The 16957-nt window shown below is 37.1% G+C and overlaps 1 long non-coding RNA gene across 1 annotated transcript in view; it reads left to right on the top strand.

The window, feature by feature from the left end:
- The first annotated feature begins 7447 nt into the window (after nucleotides 1–7447).
- LOC123797625 (uncharacterized) overlaps nucleotides 7448–16957 on the top strand; it is a 28602-nt gene continuing 19092 nt past the window's right edge. The window contains exon 1 of the long non-coding RNA XR_015726012.1: nucleotides 7448–7690. This is a non-coding gene — a long non-coding RNA (uncharacterized LOC123797625). The remainder of the gene's footprint in view (nucleotides 7691–16957) is intronic.

Genomic DNA, 16957 nt, shown 5'->3' with positions numbered 1-16957 from the left:
GTGCCTCTTCTGAGAGTCAGAGCAGCAGCGGCCAAATTTCAGCCTCTGTCACAGAACAGAAGGATTGCGGCCCGTTCTCTACTAATGTTCTGGCCACTTTAACTCTGTTTCTGTTGGTGCTGCTCAACCCTGCAGCGTCCCGGGATGTGCGCCCCACACCCGGCGTCCCTGCCCTCACTTCCAGGGCCGGCGCGTCTCTGTCCTTTGTGTTTCTAATGCCGCCAGCCGCCAGCCGCCCCGCGCGCTCCCGGATCTCCCGGTCTCAGTCTGGATCCAGTGAGCGCACCGGGATTCCGGGGTTCCGCGAGATGCCTGGTGGCGCGCACCCGGTTCACGGTCTCAGTCCGCTGTTTTGCGGGTGCCGACCACGAGCCCGCCCGCTCTCCCGTGCAAGTGGCTACCGCTTCCCGGAGCCCGAACGCGGCGGCTCCCTCCCCCTTCCGTTTATCTTCCGATATCTGTGCACAGTTTCATGGCTCCCCGCTTCGTACCTCAATACTCAGCGCTGGAGATGTTCATTTGTAGAGATCCAGATGCGTCTTCCTGCGTCTCAGGCTGGTTCCGTGGTTGTTTAGGCTGGTCTGGTACCTATCCAGCTCGACTCGGAGGACCGGCTGAAAACGGTGTCTCCTACTCCTCCGCCATCTTAACTCCAGCTCTTAGTTTTCTTGATCCTTTCTATCGTTTTAAAAATTTATATAAATTTCTCATCTATGAACATGGGATATCTTTCCATTTGTTTGTGTTTTCTTTGGTTTCTTTTAGCAAAGTTTTGTAATTTTCATTGTACGTTCTTTCATTTACTTAGTTAAATTCATTTCTAAGTATTTTATTGTTTTTGATGTTTTTTGAATTGAAAGAATTTTATTTCTTTTTCAGATTCTTTATCATCAGTATAAAGGAATGCTGTGGATTTTTGTATATTGATTTTGTATCCTGCCACTTACTGAAAATGTTGATTATCCCAACAGTTTTCTGACTGATTCTTTGGGATTTTCTATATACAAAATCGTATCATCAGAAAATAATGACGATTTTACTTCTTCCTTTCTGATTTGGATGTTTCTTTATTTCTTTGCCTTGCCTAATTTCTAGCTAGGACTTCCAATAGTATACTGTACAGATGTGATGAGAGTAGGCATCCTTGTCTTGTTTTGTCTCTCCATTGTTTCTTTTTCCTTGTCTTGTTCCTGATCTTGGGGAAAATTTGTTTAATTTCTCTCCATTGAGTATAATGTTAGTTGTGGGTTTGTCGTATATGGCTTTTATTATGTCGAGGTATGTTCCTTCTATACCCAATCTGCGAAGGGTTTTTATTATCAAAGGATGTATATTTTCAAGTGTTTTTTCTGTGTCTGTTATGATCATGGGGTTTTTATCCTTCATTTTATTGATTTATGGATATATTACATTACATTCATTGCACTGGATCATCTTTGCATTACAAGGATAAATCCCACTTGGTCATGGTGTAAAAAACATGAATTCAGTTTGCTAGAATTTTATTGAGAATTTTTGAATCTATAGTCATCATGGATGTGACCTATAGCAATTCTTTCCCTATGACATCCTTATCTGGTTTTGGTATAAGTAATGCTAGCCTTGTAAAATGAGTTTGGATGCATTCTTCCCTCTTCAAGGTTTTGGGAGAGTTTGAGGAGGATTGGTATTAATTCTTCTATAAAAGTTTAGTAGAATTTTCCAGTGAAACTGTCCTGTCCTGGAGTTTTCTATTTTGGGAGTTCTTTGATTACTGAATTAATCTCTTTACTCATTATTTGTTTGTTCAGATTTTCTGTTTCTCCCTGAGTTAGTCTTGGGAGGTGTGCATTTCTAGAAATGTATCCATTTCTTCTAGGCTGTGTAATTTGTTGGCATATAGTTGTTCAAAGTAGTCTCTTATGATTCTATGTATTTCTGTAGTATCATCTGTGATGTTTCCTCTTTCATTTCTAATTTTATTTATGTGAGTCTCTTTTTTTTGCAGTTAATTTAGCTGAAGGTTTGTCAATTTTGTTTATCTTTTTGAAGAACAAGCTCTTAGTTTTCTTCATCCTTTCTATTGTTTTTCTTGTCTGTATTTCATTTGTTTTCACTCTGATCCTTTATAGTTCCTTTCTTCTTCTAACTTTGAGCTTAATTTATTATTCCTTTTCTAGTTCCTTGAGGTGCAGTTATGTTATTTGAGATCTCTATAATTTCTTAATATATGTATTTGTTGCTATAAACTTTCCTCTCAGAGTGCTTTTGCTGCATTACACAATACTGGTTATGTTGTGTTTTCATTTGCATTTGTTTTGAAATACTTTTTAATTTCCCCTTTGATTTCTCCTTTGTCCCAAAGGCTGTTTGGAAGCCTGTTGTTTAACGTCTGTATATTTGTAGTTCTCACTTTCCTCATGTTGTTCGTTTCTAATTTCATCACATTATGGTCAGAGAAAATAATTCATATGATTTTAATCCCAAATTTGCTAAGATTTGTTTTGTGGCCTATCATATGATGTATCCTGGAGAATGTCCCATGTGCACTTGAGAAGAAGATAATTCTGCTGCTATTGGATAGCATCTTCTGTATATGTCTATTAAGTCTATTTGTTCTAAAGTGGTTCAATTCCAACTTTTCCTTGTTGATTTTCTGCCTGGACAATCTATCCATTGCTCAAAGTGGGATATTGAAGTCTCCTACAATTATTGTATTGTTGTCTATATCTCCCTTAAGACCTGTTATTAATTGCTTAATATATATATATATGTGTGTTCAGATGCTGGGAATATCTATGTTCATGATTATTATATCTTATTGATGTATTGACTCCATTTGTATTATATAATGACCTTCTTTATCTCTTGTTATACTTTTTGGCTTGAAGTTTATTTTGTCTGATATAAGTATGACTATGCTTGCTTTCTTTTCATTTCTGTTTGCTTTAATATCATTTTCCATCTTTTTAATTTTGAGACTATGTATGCCAATAAAGCTGAAATGAGTCCTTGTAGGCAGCATATAGTTAGGTCTTGGGTTTTTGTTTTTTGTTTTTTTGGGTTTTGTTTTGTTTTTTTAATCCATCCAGCCATGGTGTACCTTTTGATTTGTGAGTTTAATCCATTTATATTTAAGTTGTTATTGGTATGCAGGGATTTACTCCTGTCACATTATTTTTTGACTTCTGGTTATTTTGTCTCTCATTGTTTCTTTTTCCTTCTGTTTCTGTCTGTTTGTAAGTTGGTGGTTTTCCATGGTGATTTCCTCAGTCTCCCCTTTTGTTATGTTTGGTGTCCCTGCTCTAGATTTTACTTTGCGGTTACTATGAGGCTTGCATAAAACATCTTATAGATAAAATAGTCTTTTTTTTTCTGCTGATAGCCAGTTATCTTCACTCACCTATAAAGTTTCCAATTTGTATTCTTCCCCTTTTATATTTTGGTGTGACAAATTATCTTTTTTGTACTGTGATTTTGTTACCAAGCTGTAGTAACAATGTTTATTTTTAATGCTTTTTTCCCTTTAACCTTTATGCTATAGTTAAGTGTTTAATATACTATTCTAAAAAAGAGTCACTGTGTTCTAATGCTGACAGACTACTTATCACCTTAATTTGAGTTTGTGTACTTTTGTCTTTTTAAGTTTCAGCTTGAAGTGCTCCTTTCAACGTTTCCTGTAAGGCAGGTCAAGCAGTAGTGAATTCCCTAAGCTTTTGTTTGTCTGGGAAAGCCTTTATTTTTCCTTCATGTATTCATATTCTATGTCTTTGGGTTTGGCTGCTGGAAATTGTAATTTCCTCTTTGTGATACTGTATTACCATGATTTTTCATGGTGTCCATGGGAAGAGCTTCTGCCAGTGCTTGCCACTGCAAACATCTTTCTTATTTAGGCAAGGCTTTGCTTATTTTGATTCTAACAATTCAACAGGTGGGTACTTAGGAGCCTTCCTTTTTCTTCCCTTTTTTCTAGAAGTTGGTGTTATAGCACAGGTTTTTGGTTTTTCTTACCAGATCTGATTTCACTGCTAAGGTTGAGAGCATATGCCTAGAAAACAAACAAATGAAAAAGCAAAGGGTGGTGGCAGAGTGGAGGTGGGATGTATGTACTTAGCTCTTGGGGCTTTGGGGGTGCCCACACACAGTAGGGGGATTCTGAAGGGGGTTCCAGAGGTCTGTGGGTGGACTTCTTGCCCCTGGTGCAGGCAGGAGACACATTTCTTCAGTTAGTTCTCTTCACCTGCCTACTTTAATTTCCTTCCCCCAAATGATTGTAATTTCTTTGCATAGAAAGCAAGTGGTCCCTCCAGCTGCAGTGCATAAGCCTGGGCAGGGCCCCACCCTACCTCCTCTGCCAGAAGGGTGGTGCTGGCTCATTGCCTGACTGGCCACTGCCTTCTCTGTCAGCACTGCGTCTGCTGCCCCTGGCTCCACCGACACTTTCCTCACTCTGCTGCCTCCTCCATAGTCCAATCCACTGACTTCTGGGCACAGAGATGGTGGATCTTTCAGGTGTCCTGGAATGCTGTGCAGAGGCCCCCCTTTTTTGCCCCTTCGGTTATGGATGTCCAATTAATTGTAAATCAGAAAGGACAGAATGAAAAGTGTCTCACATTGCTAGGCTGCTGAAACATCACTCTCCCCTTTTCAGACACTAACTGCTGGAGGTGGCATAATCAGCACAATTGGAGAAAACATCTAAAACTTATATTTTTGAGAAGTAGTTTAAATCAAGCTTGCTGGTCAAATTTTAAAGAATTATCATGATGACTAATTTCTAAAAATAATTTATATAAATTCAGTACTCCAGCTGACTTGGTATTGTAGGTATTATTAAGCAGTCTACTGTCTATTTGACTCTATTTCTCAGATTTTTCAATGTTTAAGCATCGTTACTATTTCTGGTGGAGAAAACATATAAATTAATTTGGAATCATGGTATAAGGTGATTAAATTGAGATTAAATGCCAAAAATGTGCCCAAAATTTGGATTATATTTTATATCATCAAATAAGATTTTATCTATATATGTAAAACTTAGTCTATTATGCCTTCTCATTTTATACTTTACATTGATCCCTTCATGCGTTTTGATCAATTCATTTAATAGATGTTCATTATCACTCTATGTCAGACTTTCATAAACTACTACAGATACCGTAAGGAACAAGAGTGAAGAGGCTTCTTCCCTCTTTCCTCTTTCATTTATTTTTCACATTGTTTTGTCTCCCATTCTAAGGTGTAAGCTCCATAAGAGGCTATGCATCTTTTACTAAAAAAAAAAAAAAAAAAAAAAAAAAAAAAAAAAAAAATCTTATCATAGTGCTTAGTATAGAATCTGCAGTGTAGATGCTCAATGAATCTGTAAGTAAAAGAAGTAACAAATAAATTCATAGTTAGAAGCAGTTTGGAAATATATAGTCTAATGGTGTACTTCTATAGATGACAAGGCAGGGAGCCAAGTTACTCAAGATCCGTAGTGACAGAAGCAGGACTAGACTTCAAGTCTCAACTTCAGGTTCAGGGCTTTTTTTCACTGTCATGCTTTGCCACTTTTAGGAAGATGATTATCATAGAAAATGTCAAGGAGTAAATGAAATCCATACCTAATATCAGAAATAATATTATAAATCGATTAAAATATGTACATTTCACATAATTAATTAGAAAAGAATATAGTGAGCAAACTATAGTGGTGGTGAGTTAAGGAAAGTAGGATGATGATGAAGATAATGAGAAAGTCTGATTATGTGTAAAATATCTTCAAAGATTATTTTATTTTTAATAATTTTAAGTAATTTTTAAAGTAATTTTATTATAAATCTTACAGAGAAGCAATGAAAAAACTAGTACAGAAATTTGGGAAAATTATAAAGAAATGAGAGATGGATAATGTATGGATTATATGCCTCAGATAGAAATGGAATAGTTGAGAAGGGAGAAAGTTTTGAAAATAGATTTTTTGGTGTTTATATCTACATTACAGAATTTAAAGTAGAAACAAGAGGATATTGTAAATCTCTTTGTAAACAGAAATCAGTGGCATATTTCAGTCTATAGAATTTTGATTACTATATGATAAGTGTAACTGACTTTTATCAGAGTACTATTTCTTCAAAAGGTGCATATTAATTTTATTAAGGAATAGACTGAATTAGGATAGGAGATAACTATAATATTTAAAATGAAGAAAAATAAGAGAGATAGTTATTCTAAGCTTACAAATGCAGGAGGTCAATATGCCAACAATTTGAACTTCTGGTCTTTATAATATTTTTCTCAGTTTTATTGTTTTAATCCTCACTATGTGGAATGAATTCTCAATGAACCTTTTTTGTTTTGTTTTGTTTTGCTTTTTGTTTTTTTTTAAATAATATTTTTTAAATTATATTATGTTAGTCACCATACAGTACATCCCTAGTTTTTGATGTAAAGTTTCATGATTCATGACTTGCGTATAACACCCAGTGCACCATACAATACGTGCCCTCCTCAATGAATCTTAAGGACTGAATTGTGTATCCCCAAAATTCGTATGTTGAGACCCTAACCCCCAGGGTGACTGTATTTGGAGATAGGGCTTTAGGAAATAATTAAGCTTAAATGAGGTCATACCTGTTAGGATCGCTGGAAGAGAGAGGTCTTATCCCCTCTTTCCCTTTTACTTCCTTCCCACCACTCTATGTGCACAAAGAGGTCCTGCGAGCACAAAGCAGAATGGTGGCAGACTACAAACCAGGAGAAGAGGTCTCAAAATAAAACCTACCTTGCTGGCATCTTGATCTTGGCCTTCCCAGTCTCTAGAACTATGAGAAATAAATTTCTGCTGTTTAAGCCACCCAGACTACAGTATTTTGTTATGGCAACCTAAACAGAATAAGAATGAATTAAGTGAGAATTTTGGTATTATCTACGTTTAATGGCTAGGATACATGATGTGAAGAGTGACATTTTTTTTTTTAAAGACTTTATTTATTTATTTGACAGAGAGACCAAGAGAGCACAAGCAGGGGGAACAGCAGAGGGAGAGGGAGAAACAGGCTCTCTGCAGAGCAGGGAGCCCGACTCTGGGCTCGATCCCAGGATCCTGGGATCATGACCCAAGCCGAAGGCAGACGCTTAACCATCTGAGCCACCCAGGCGCCCCAAGAGTGGCATTTTTGACTTATGCTTTTATAGTTGCAGGTTTGGTACATAAAATCAGCTTGCCTTATTTTATGTCCATTGTTCATTTTCTTGGTTTATCCCTAATTGAAGATTTATTTTGAAGTAACTTCATTCAATTACTTTACTCAGTATTTTAAGTCATAGATTGATTAGTGATACAGACACCACTTCAGTATTGCCAGCAGTAATCAACATAACAGAGTATTAGTTGCTTGGGAATGACATAGTAGAAATGGCAGGAAACCACAGCTAAGATTTCAACTGCCCACACCGTCAGGGAGTGGTTAGAAGGTTGCCTAAAACCATTACAGAACCTCACATTTGCCATCTGATGAATCCACTTGCCCAAGGGGCGATAATGGCGTCACCTCCTTCAGCCTTTCACATTGCCTGTAAAAGCTTTTGTTGGCAGTGTCTGAACTGCATCCCGCTGGCAAAGGGGTCTGGAAGATGTACTTGTTGGTTTCAGTTCCAGGAATACACAGGGTAGAGGGCAGTGGGAAATGCAAACTTGTTGTCCCTGGTGAAAATATATCCAGCCCAGGTAAGAAGCTTTTTAATTGTCTTCTCTGTCCCTATTTGTCACTGTCTTAGACTGGGGAGAATTCAAAGACAACTAAATCAAACTTAATGCCAATGCATCAAGGTCCTCACAATCCAGATGACACATCAGAATAATAAGCTGATAAGTGCTAGAATGTTATACTGTAATTCTCTAACAGTCATATCATTTATGTTACAGAATATCACCTCCTCATGAGAATACTCATTCTAAAACAGCTCTTTGCAAAAAGAAAAATGACTAGAGTACATAAGTCTCTTTCAAATTCCACTCTGAATAGATTTTCTTGTTCAGTTATTACATGCGTTTTCCTTAAGAACATCTTTTCTGAAAGTGTCTTAAATATTAGCCTAAGTATTATGAATACATTTAAACAGTCTTATCAGTTTAGTATCTACACCAGCTATTAGCATAACTCAATGAAAATTAGGCTAGATCAAAGACTAAAATCATAATTCACTTTAAACTTCAAACATTATTGGGACGCCTGGGTGGCTCAGTCAGTTAAGCATCTGCCTTTGGCTCAGGTCATGATCCCAGGGTCCTGGGATCCAGCCCCACATCAGGCACCCTGCTCAGCGGGCAGTCTGCTTCTCCCTCTGCCTGCCGCTCCCCCTGCTTGTGCTCTGTCTCTCTCTTTCTCTGATAAATAAATAAAATCTTAAAAAAAAGTAAACTTCAAACGTTATTACTGAATTTATATGAGACTTGGCTCCACTTTACATCTGGTAGAGCAATTATAGTTCTCCAGATTCTCTTTTGACAATATCACAAATATGTCTAACTTTCTTTTATCCTACAGAATCCTTTAAAATAGTACCTGATATCCACAAAAGTCATATTTTAATATAATTATCCTATTATTATAATAATAAATAAAAGAATACTTTTTATAACCGTCCACTCAGTTTTCATAAGGCACTGGGATTTTCCCATCTTCCTTTTATTAGAAAAAAGCATGAAAAGAACCATATTAATAAATTACATTATTTATGCTGAATATTATCATTGGTTTGATAGCAGGCATTAGTAGACTAGACAATATTATTAGTAGTAGTCAATATTATATTCCTGTTTTGCTTCAGTGTGGAAGAAGATAAATAATTCACTCAATACTTACTGAACATATACTGTATGCTAGGAATTATAGTCAAACTAGGAACATTTCAACTGCATCCTCATTTAAGCTATTATTATCTTCTTATCCTTACGCTCATGAAAAGAGAATGAAAATAATCAGTCTAATAATGTAAGAAATAGATTATAGAAAATCATATGCTAAAAAGGGAGTGACACAATTTTTAACAAATTTTTGAACAAAATTAAAACTAAAATTTTATTGTAACTTGCTGAAATTAATTTTAAGACTATGCATGTCTTTCCTTAGAATCCCATACAATATTAAGTATTCTCTCCAATGTGTATATATACTTTGAAGATTCTCAAGAGAGTCTATCTCAAGAATATAAGTTGAGTATGATATTTCACAATGCACAGCTCGGTAGGTCCTCCTTTCCCCACTGTAAATCAGGATTTTTGATGATAATTTTAAATTTTAAATTAAGGGTCTTGCAAATATGTCTTTCTCTCCTCCCCCCATGCATTGTCCTTTAACATGTAGCTTCTAAACACCTCAAGAACAAGCTTTGCATTCTAAATTATTGTATATTGAAGGCCTAGAACTTTCTTCAAGATAGTGTGTACTTCACATGTTTATTGTTGTGTCTTTACAGCGGTTTTCTTCAATTTGGTTTGGTGTCATAGTGTTCTGACATATCCTAAGAAAAATGATCCAACTTGCTCTAGCTATACTTTGAAAACGTGTTTTGATTAAATCACCTATGACAATGAATTAGTAAAAATGCAATGAAATTAATATATAAACATTTACTAAATGCATACTATATTTATGGTACTATGATTATGTCCTTTACATCTATTCTTTCAAATCTACCTCAATACTTCTAGGGAGGTATTGTGAACTCCACTGTAGAAAGATGAGAAAGCCAAAGGGAAGAAATAACATGTACTATCCAGATCACATTTATTCAAACTTAAGTGTATCTGACTACACATGCCACACGTTTTCCTATAATATATATGTAAATTAAGAAATTAAGAGTGAAAGTAAATACAGTATATCATTCATTCAATTTCTGATTTCTTCCCATAGCAGAAAATTAGAACCTACTCATTTCCACTCCCCCTTTTTTTAGTAGTTTAAATTAACTCTTTACAAAAGTGGGAAAGGAAATGTTATAAAATACACTATTGTATTTTATATAAATACCATTCTCATTTTAAGAGGACCCATAGTGGTCAGCGGCAAAACTAATATCCTCCAAAATGTTATTTTCCAGTAAAACAATAAAATTTAGAAAGGATCTTCTTTGTCTTCTTTTAGTTTTTTGTTTCAGAAGACAGTGGCGGGAAGAAATGGCCAAAAAACAAGTACCTCCGGAGATTGAGCACTCTTTCCTTTCAGGTTATTTCTCTTGCTGTTCTGCCTTTCCAAAATGTGCTATTTTGTAGCCAGAGTATTGGCAAGCCATTATCACCACTGTCACTACAGGCTTTTCTTTCCAGTCAGATCTCTGGTCAAATTGCATCAAGACCTTCTCTTTTTTCTGAGAGAATATCAACAGGTGTAGCTGAAGTTTGACACTTCGAGTTATAAATTTAGGGCAGAACTGGTAAGATTAGTTGTGTTTGGCCAAGATGATATAATGGTGACAGAATGGCTCAACTTTAAAACTTAGAAGGATCATTTTCCTAGAGATGTGAAAAATAAAATACTTTCCTCTCAGCTAATTCACCACGCCACCATTATCTAAGCAAACAATAAGTTAATTCTGTTCTCCTTACAGAAACAATAATTTCAGAAAGATTTTAAATATGGTTCTAAAAACTCAGATTAAAAACTTAATTGTAATCTTTCTCCAAACCTTTTCCCCATGAGCCAACAGGAAAACTAGGCATCATTGTCGACACCATGACATCCTCTTCATCACCTCCCCCTGTATATATTAATCAGCAAATCTTATGGATTTTTTCTTCAAAACTTAACAAATTCATGCAATTTTCTCCATTTCCCATTCAACCTTGGTCTAAAGCTATCATTATTTCTTATCTGGAACCTTCTGAGGGACTTACCTATATTTACTCTTATTTCATACTCTAATCACTATTGCTCTAAAAGTGATCTGTATAAAGATAAGATTGTATGTACTTTTTTCTCACCAGTGGTTTCCCATAGCTCTAAAATATTAATTCTCAATTGGATCAGGAATTGTCCTTCATAGAATATTTTGGAAGCACAAAAAGAATTATTTTATATCTAGCTTATGATAAGTTGCATTTTCCGAAAATGGCCACAGCACCATTCATCAGTCCATCTATCCTCTTACAATGTGACTGTGGCACTCATCCCATCAAGAAGTGGAGTCTAGGTTCTCTACCCTCGGATCTAAGTGGGCTCCTGCCTTATGTGACTTGAAAGGTTAGGTCGTGAAAGGTGATGCAACGTCTACTTAGCTCTTTTGTAATGCTCTAGGAACCTAGCCACCATGCCAACGGGAAGCCCAAGCACATAGAGAGGCCACTTGCACGTGGTCTGCCCAATAGTTCCAGCTGAAGTCTTACCTTATAGCCAAAATCCAGCCCTAGATGTGCGTAAATGAACATTCAGGTGATTCTAGTCGCAGTTACTGAGTCACTCTTAGCTCTCAAGTCTTCTAGTTGAGGCCTCAGATGTTTTGGTGCTGAGATACACTGTCGCTGCTTTGCTCTTTCTGAGTTCTTAACACCCAGAATTTCCGAGTCTAATAAAATGGTTGTTATTTTATGTTACTAAACTTTGGATTGTTTGCTATGCAGCACTCGTGACTTGGGACACTGCTTGAATATTTATATATTGGATTTGACATAATTTTATTATAAATTACCTTGTTTTTATTTACTTTATTGATTTAAAAATATTATGTATCTAGGTATCCATATTTGTCAATGTTCTCCAGAAAAACAGAAGAAATAAGATGCACATCTCTATAAAATTTATATCTATGTCTGCATCTGTATCTGTATAGGAATTGGCTCACGTGATTATGAGGGCTAGCAAGTCTGATATCTGCAGGGCAGACCCAGGGAAGAGTAGCTATTGTCGTCTTCAGCCCAAAGAGATAGAAATCCCTCCTCTTCTGAAGACCTCATTCTTTTGGCTGAAGGCTTTCAACTGATTGGAAAAGGCCCAGCCACACTATGGAGAGTACTCTGCTTTACTCAAAATCTGCTTATTTAAATGCCATCACATCTAAAAAGGAATAAAGGCCCTGCAAGCTGGAGAGTATCAGGAGGATCTGCATTTTTCTTTCATTTTTCAGTCTGGGATCTGCCTCAAGGCCAGTCTCAGGTGTGGAACTATACAGTCTCAGTAGCAGGCATGTGAACCCCTAACAGAAAATATTCTTCTGGATAAAAAGTATCTTCCAAAGAATCCCTTGTTCTCATCCTAAAATTTACATGGAAAGGGGAAGGAACTAGAAGAGCCAAAATAATTTTGAAGAAGAAGAAAGAAATGAGAGAACTCAGAACCCTGCTTTTAAAATTTACCATCAAGGAACAGGAAGCAAGGCACGATGGTATTTGTGAAAGGATATCCTCATCACTCAGTGGAGCAGAATAAAAGAGTCCAGAAATAACCCACATAAATATTTTTGCTGCATGTAAATTAAAAAATAAATTATAAAACCAAGAAGTTACAAAATAGTTTTATAGCAGCTATTTTTTATATGGTGTAATCCGATAAACTAAATGCTGATTCAGCCAAATATTCTGATACAACTATATTGGAAGAATAAGAGGAAGGGCATGTCTGTGTGGCTCTGGTAGGTGTTAAATCCTGGCCATCTAGGAGTAGGTAGTCAGTAGATAATTTCCAATGTTAACACATTAAGAAACATCATTTTAAAAACATGTTATTAAGAAATATGGTGATACACAATGGAAGAAATGGTTAAGAGTTGAGTAGTTGTTTCTGTGCAGTAGGGTTCTGAGGTAGGGAGCCAGGCAAGAACTCTTGTTTGATAATGTACTACATGGATGATTTAGGGCATAGTTACGTGCATTTGTTCTCTAATATAGAAAATAAATGAGATAAATGGAATTTTAAAGGGTAGGAACCATTCTGGGTATGGGAAAGAGTGAGAGCAAAGACTAGCTCTTTCAAACCAGGAGTTCTTAACCTGGAGGTAATGGTGAGTCTGGTGGGTTCAGGGGACTATAAAAGAAATGAGATGCCTAGAGCAAGGGTGTTTAAGAACAGTAGAACTAGGGGCGCCTTGGTGGTTAAGCGTCTGCCTTCAGCTCAGGTCATGATCTTAAGGTCCTGGGATCAAGCCCTGCGTGGTTGTCTGGCTCCCTGCTCAGTGGGGAGTCTGCTTATCCCTCTCCCAATCCCTCCACCAACCCCCTGGCTTGTGCTCTCTCTCTCTTCTCTCAAATAAATAAAAATAAATCTTAAAAAAAAAAAAAAAGAAGAATAGTAGGACAAGTAGATCAAGTGACTGGGTCAACCTTAAATGCCAGCTGTGAGGCTTAGACTTACAAGTCTGGAGGTTTTGAATCCAGATTAGGACTGACTCTACCCATGTGACCTGAGACAAATCACTTACCTTCCTGGACCTCAATTTCATCACTATAAAAATAAGTAAATTATCTTTAAGAGTTACTTCTGATTGTATGATAAAACTTAAGTTCCAGGATGGTGATTAGTCTTTGGCAGTGGGAAAGGGAGAGATACAAGCAGGCAGTCTAATTTGGAGGCATTAAAAGTATTTGTTTTAGAGGCCCAGGAGAATACACTAGGTATTTATTTTTTTGGAAGAAATGAAGATAGCAGTAGGGTATAAGACAAAGGTTTGCAAACTCTTTGATTATAAAATTCCTTTAAATATTTTAAATTGCTGAGAATCCCAAAGAGCTTTTGTTTACCTAGGTTATATCGACCAATATTTCTGTTTAGAATAAAGCACAAATATACACAGTCCTACACAATTTTACATTCCATTTCAGAGGGCCCCTGGGCTCCCCTTGTGGCCCATTTATAGATTACAGGTTGAAAACCTCTAATACATTAAATTTGTTATTACAGTGTAAGACAAATATAATTTTGCCAGAATAATTTGGATTGGTTCTAGAAAACAAACTACACAACTTTGGTTTTATGTTGCCAAGTGAAAAAATTCTTTGGTGTAAATCATGTTCCTGGACTAGATGACCTTTAAGAATCCCTTCAAACCTAAGATTATATTATTCTATGAATCATTCTTATTGGCTAGTTAGACTGTTCTGATTTCATTGCTCTGTTGCACCACCCTTACTTCACAGGAATTATATCCAACTGGCCTCATGTTTATTCCCCAGAAACTGTAGTCATAAATTTATCTTCCAGTTTCCTTTGCTTAATTTGGAAAATGTCTAGTGAATTAAAAAGTCTATTTCCAGGGAATAAAAAGCAATGGCAAATAGCCTATTTATTATACACATACATACTTCTAATGACAAGGAACAAGAGAGGAAGTGTTTTTTGGCTAAAGAATTGCATTTTTACAATTCAGAATTTTTTTAAGCTAGTAAATTTCATCATTCCTTATTGCACCACTTTTCCAATAGAAGATTTTCATTAAGAAGGAGAAAAAGAGGAAGAGTGAGAAGGAGAAGAAAGGAAAGGAGAGAGAAGGAGAAGAAAGGGGGAGCAGAGGAGGAAGGGGAGGAGGAGAAGAAGGAGAAGATGACGATATCCAAGTGCACATACCGAATGAACAAGGTCTTCTCTGTTTGGGAAGGGCTACCATTCCATAAATCAGCACACACAGATATATTCAGAAATGGCAAGAACAAATTGTGACCTCGAACATAACATGTATTTTCCAAGACTTTAGGAAAAATTTGGAGGTAGATAATTTACCAAAAGTCAGATTTGTGCTTATGTAACATGGAACAGCCAGCTGATCACTATGAAATGCAGTCCTAAACGTGGATTTCTTAAATATAGAAATGTTTGATATCAGAAAAGAAAAAGTTCAGACTTTATTTTATAATTTCAAGGTTTGTTGTACAGGAGAACACAAATCTCTGAAGAGGGTAAGTAGAATTTCTAGGTTTGCTGGGAAGAAAATTGAATTCATATAAATAAATAACAATCATGATTTTCTCCCTACATTCTCTTGGCGTGAAATTTGGGCTAGCCTCAAGCTTAAGTCAACTAACTGGCATGTCATTATCTTTCCAGTTGCCTTTCTGCCTTGTCCTCTTCCTTACCTAGCTTGAAGTTCTTGCCACTTGAAAGTCCTGGTGAAATGCTTCTTTGTAACTTAGATCAGAATGCTAGACCTCTCCTGTTAGTGCAGAACAGATCAGGGCATTAGTGAGTTCATCTTGTTTCTGAGGATAACACACATACTCTAAAGTTAGTAAGAAGAGACAGTGAAGTCTGTATCTTTGCCTCTCCCTTTCCAGACATACCACACCCACTTCTTGCAAAAAGCAAGCCTGAATGCTTTCAAGTTGTGGAATTAGGACCATCCAGCACAGAGCTACTTTCAACACCTGAGCAGTGGGGATGCCCAGGGTAGACATCACCTGCCTGTCTTTTCTGTGTAAGAATGAGGGAGCCCAAAAATTACTGTCTTTACTTCCATAAGGTAGGGAGATCTGAGATGGTACATGAGAGAATTAGATGTTTTCTCTCTGGTGGTCTCTCTGAAGGTTGTTGCCAGGCCCCACTCCTAAGCAATGGTTGAATCGACAGGTATGAATAAAGTACATTAAAAAAAAAAAAAGGACTCATGTACTCAAACATGCAAGCATGACAGAGAGGAGCATTTTTCTCTACTTGAAAGGCATTAATTAGCCCAGACTCTCAAATCAGGGAAAATTCCTTCTCCCTCACGAATCTTCTGCAAAATCAAATCTACCAAATGTTAAGAGAGTGTGAATCAATGAGAACTCGTAGATTGCTGATAAAGTAGAACAATTGTTTGGGAAAATAATTTGGCCTAACAAGTGATGTGCAGCAAACAGCCAGCGAGTCCCTTCTAAGGCGATCACACTAGATGAAGAGTGGCAAGAGTGCTCCAGGAGCCACGGGCAAGAAAGTTCGGAGCAGCTCCAATTCAGATTTCTAAAAGCCAGAAACAACCCAAATGTCAACAAGGAATAAATGCACTCTGGTCTAGTATACAGCAGGAAAAGTCAATGATCTCTACTCCACAGAACAGCATGGATGAACTTTAGAAACACATTGGTAAGTGGGGGAAAAAACTGAGTTCCAGAAATCTGTAATAGTGTGGCATCGTATCTATAAAACTGAGAGACTAAACACTATGTTGTTTAAGCATACAGACATACATGATTGGTAGGATCATTTTTAAAAGCAAGGGAATGATAAACATAGAATTCTGGATACTGGGTAACTCAAAGTGGGGTTGGGAAGAGGTGTAGCACTAGGAGAGAGTAATCTCAACAGAGGCCAATTATTGTAAGTGTTGCAATTCCTAGATTGCAGACACTATAAATTACAGAGATGAAGGAGAAAGGAAGAACTTAAGGACTATCCTCTTCCATGTATTTCTGTCCCTAACCAAGGAAAAATAAATATATTGCTGAGAGGTCCAGAGAAAGTCTGATTGTTGGAAAAGTTGCAGTTGGGTCCCTCCTGGAACCTCTTTTCTGTCTTCAACACACAGGAAGCATCCAGGGCAAAGCTCCCTATCAACTCCAAATAGGAAACCTACACCCAACGGCACATGGGAGGCTTTTTGGCTGCCAGAAGCTGCCCCCAGAGAATCCACTCATTCTGTGTGCTTGTCGACTGTGTCATAGCTCAGCTTGAGTCTCAACAAGATAAGCTCAACAAGGGAGAACATTTCCAGCTGTTGTGGTCAGACAGCAGCAGGTTCTTATCTGAGGACAGCAGGGCCATGTGGCACACCGCAGCCGGGGTAGTGTCAGGGGAAGCATGTGGTCTCTGTACACAGTAGCAAGGTCCAATAGACAGCAATTAGCACCAGGAGAATGAAGATGAACGGGACATATACATAACCTTCATAAAAATGTCACAGGGAAAAGACTCACAAACCATATGGATGTGTGCCGGGGCTCTCCCAAGGATGGCCTTTTATATTACACTCGTCCAAGTGATGGCTTTTTAAAAGAGCTGTCTGTTCACGGCTGTGCCTTTCTGGCTAGACC

This window comes from Ursus americanus, chromosome 11 (genome assembly GCF_024610735.1).
Source record: "Ursus americanus isolate L20-20 chromosome 11, mUrsAme1.1.p, whole genome shotgun sequence".
NCBI classification, from domain to species: Eukaryota; Metazoa; Chordata; class Mammalia; order Carnivora; family Ursidae; genus Ursus; species Ursus americanus.
The sequence above is the reverse complement of the archived record's forward strand: the minus strand, read 5'-3'. Positions and strand labels throughout refer to the sequence as shown.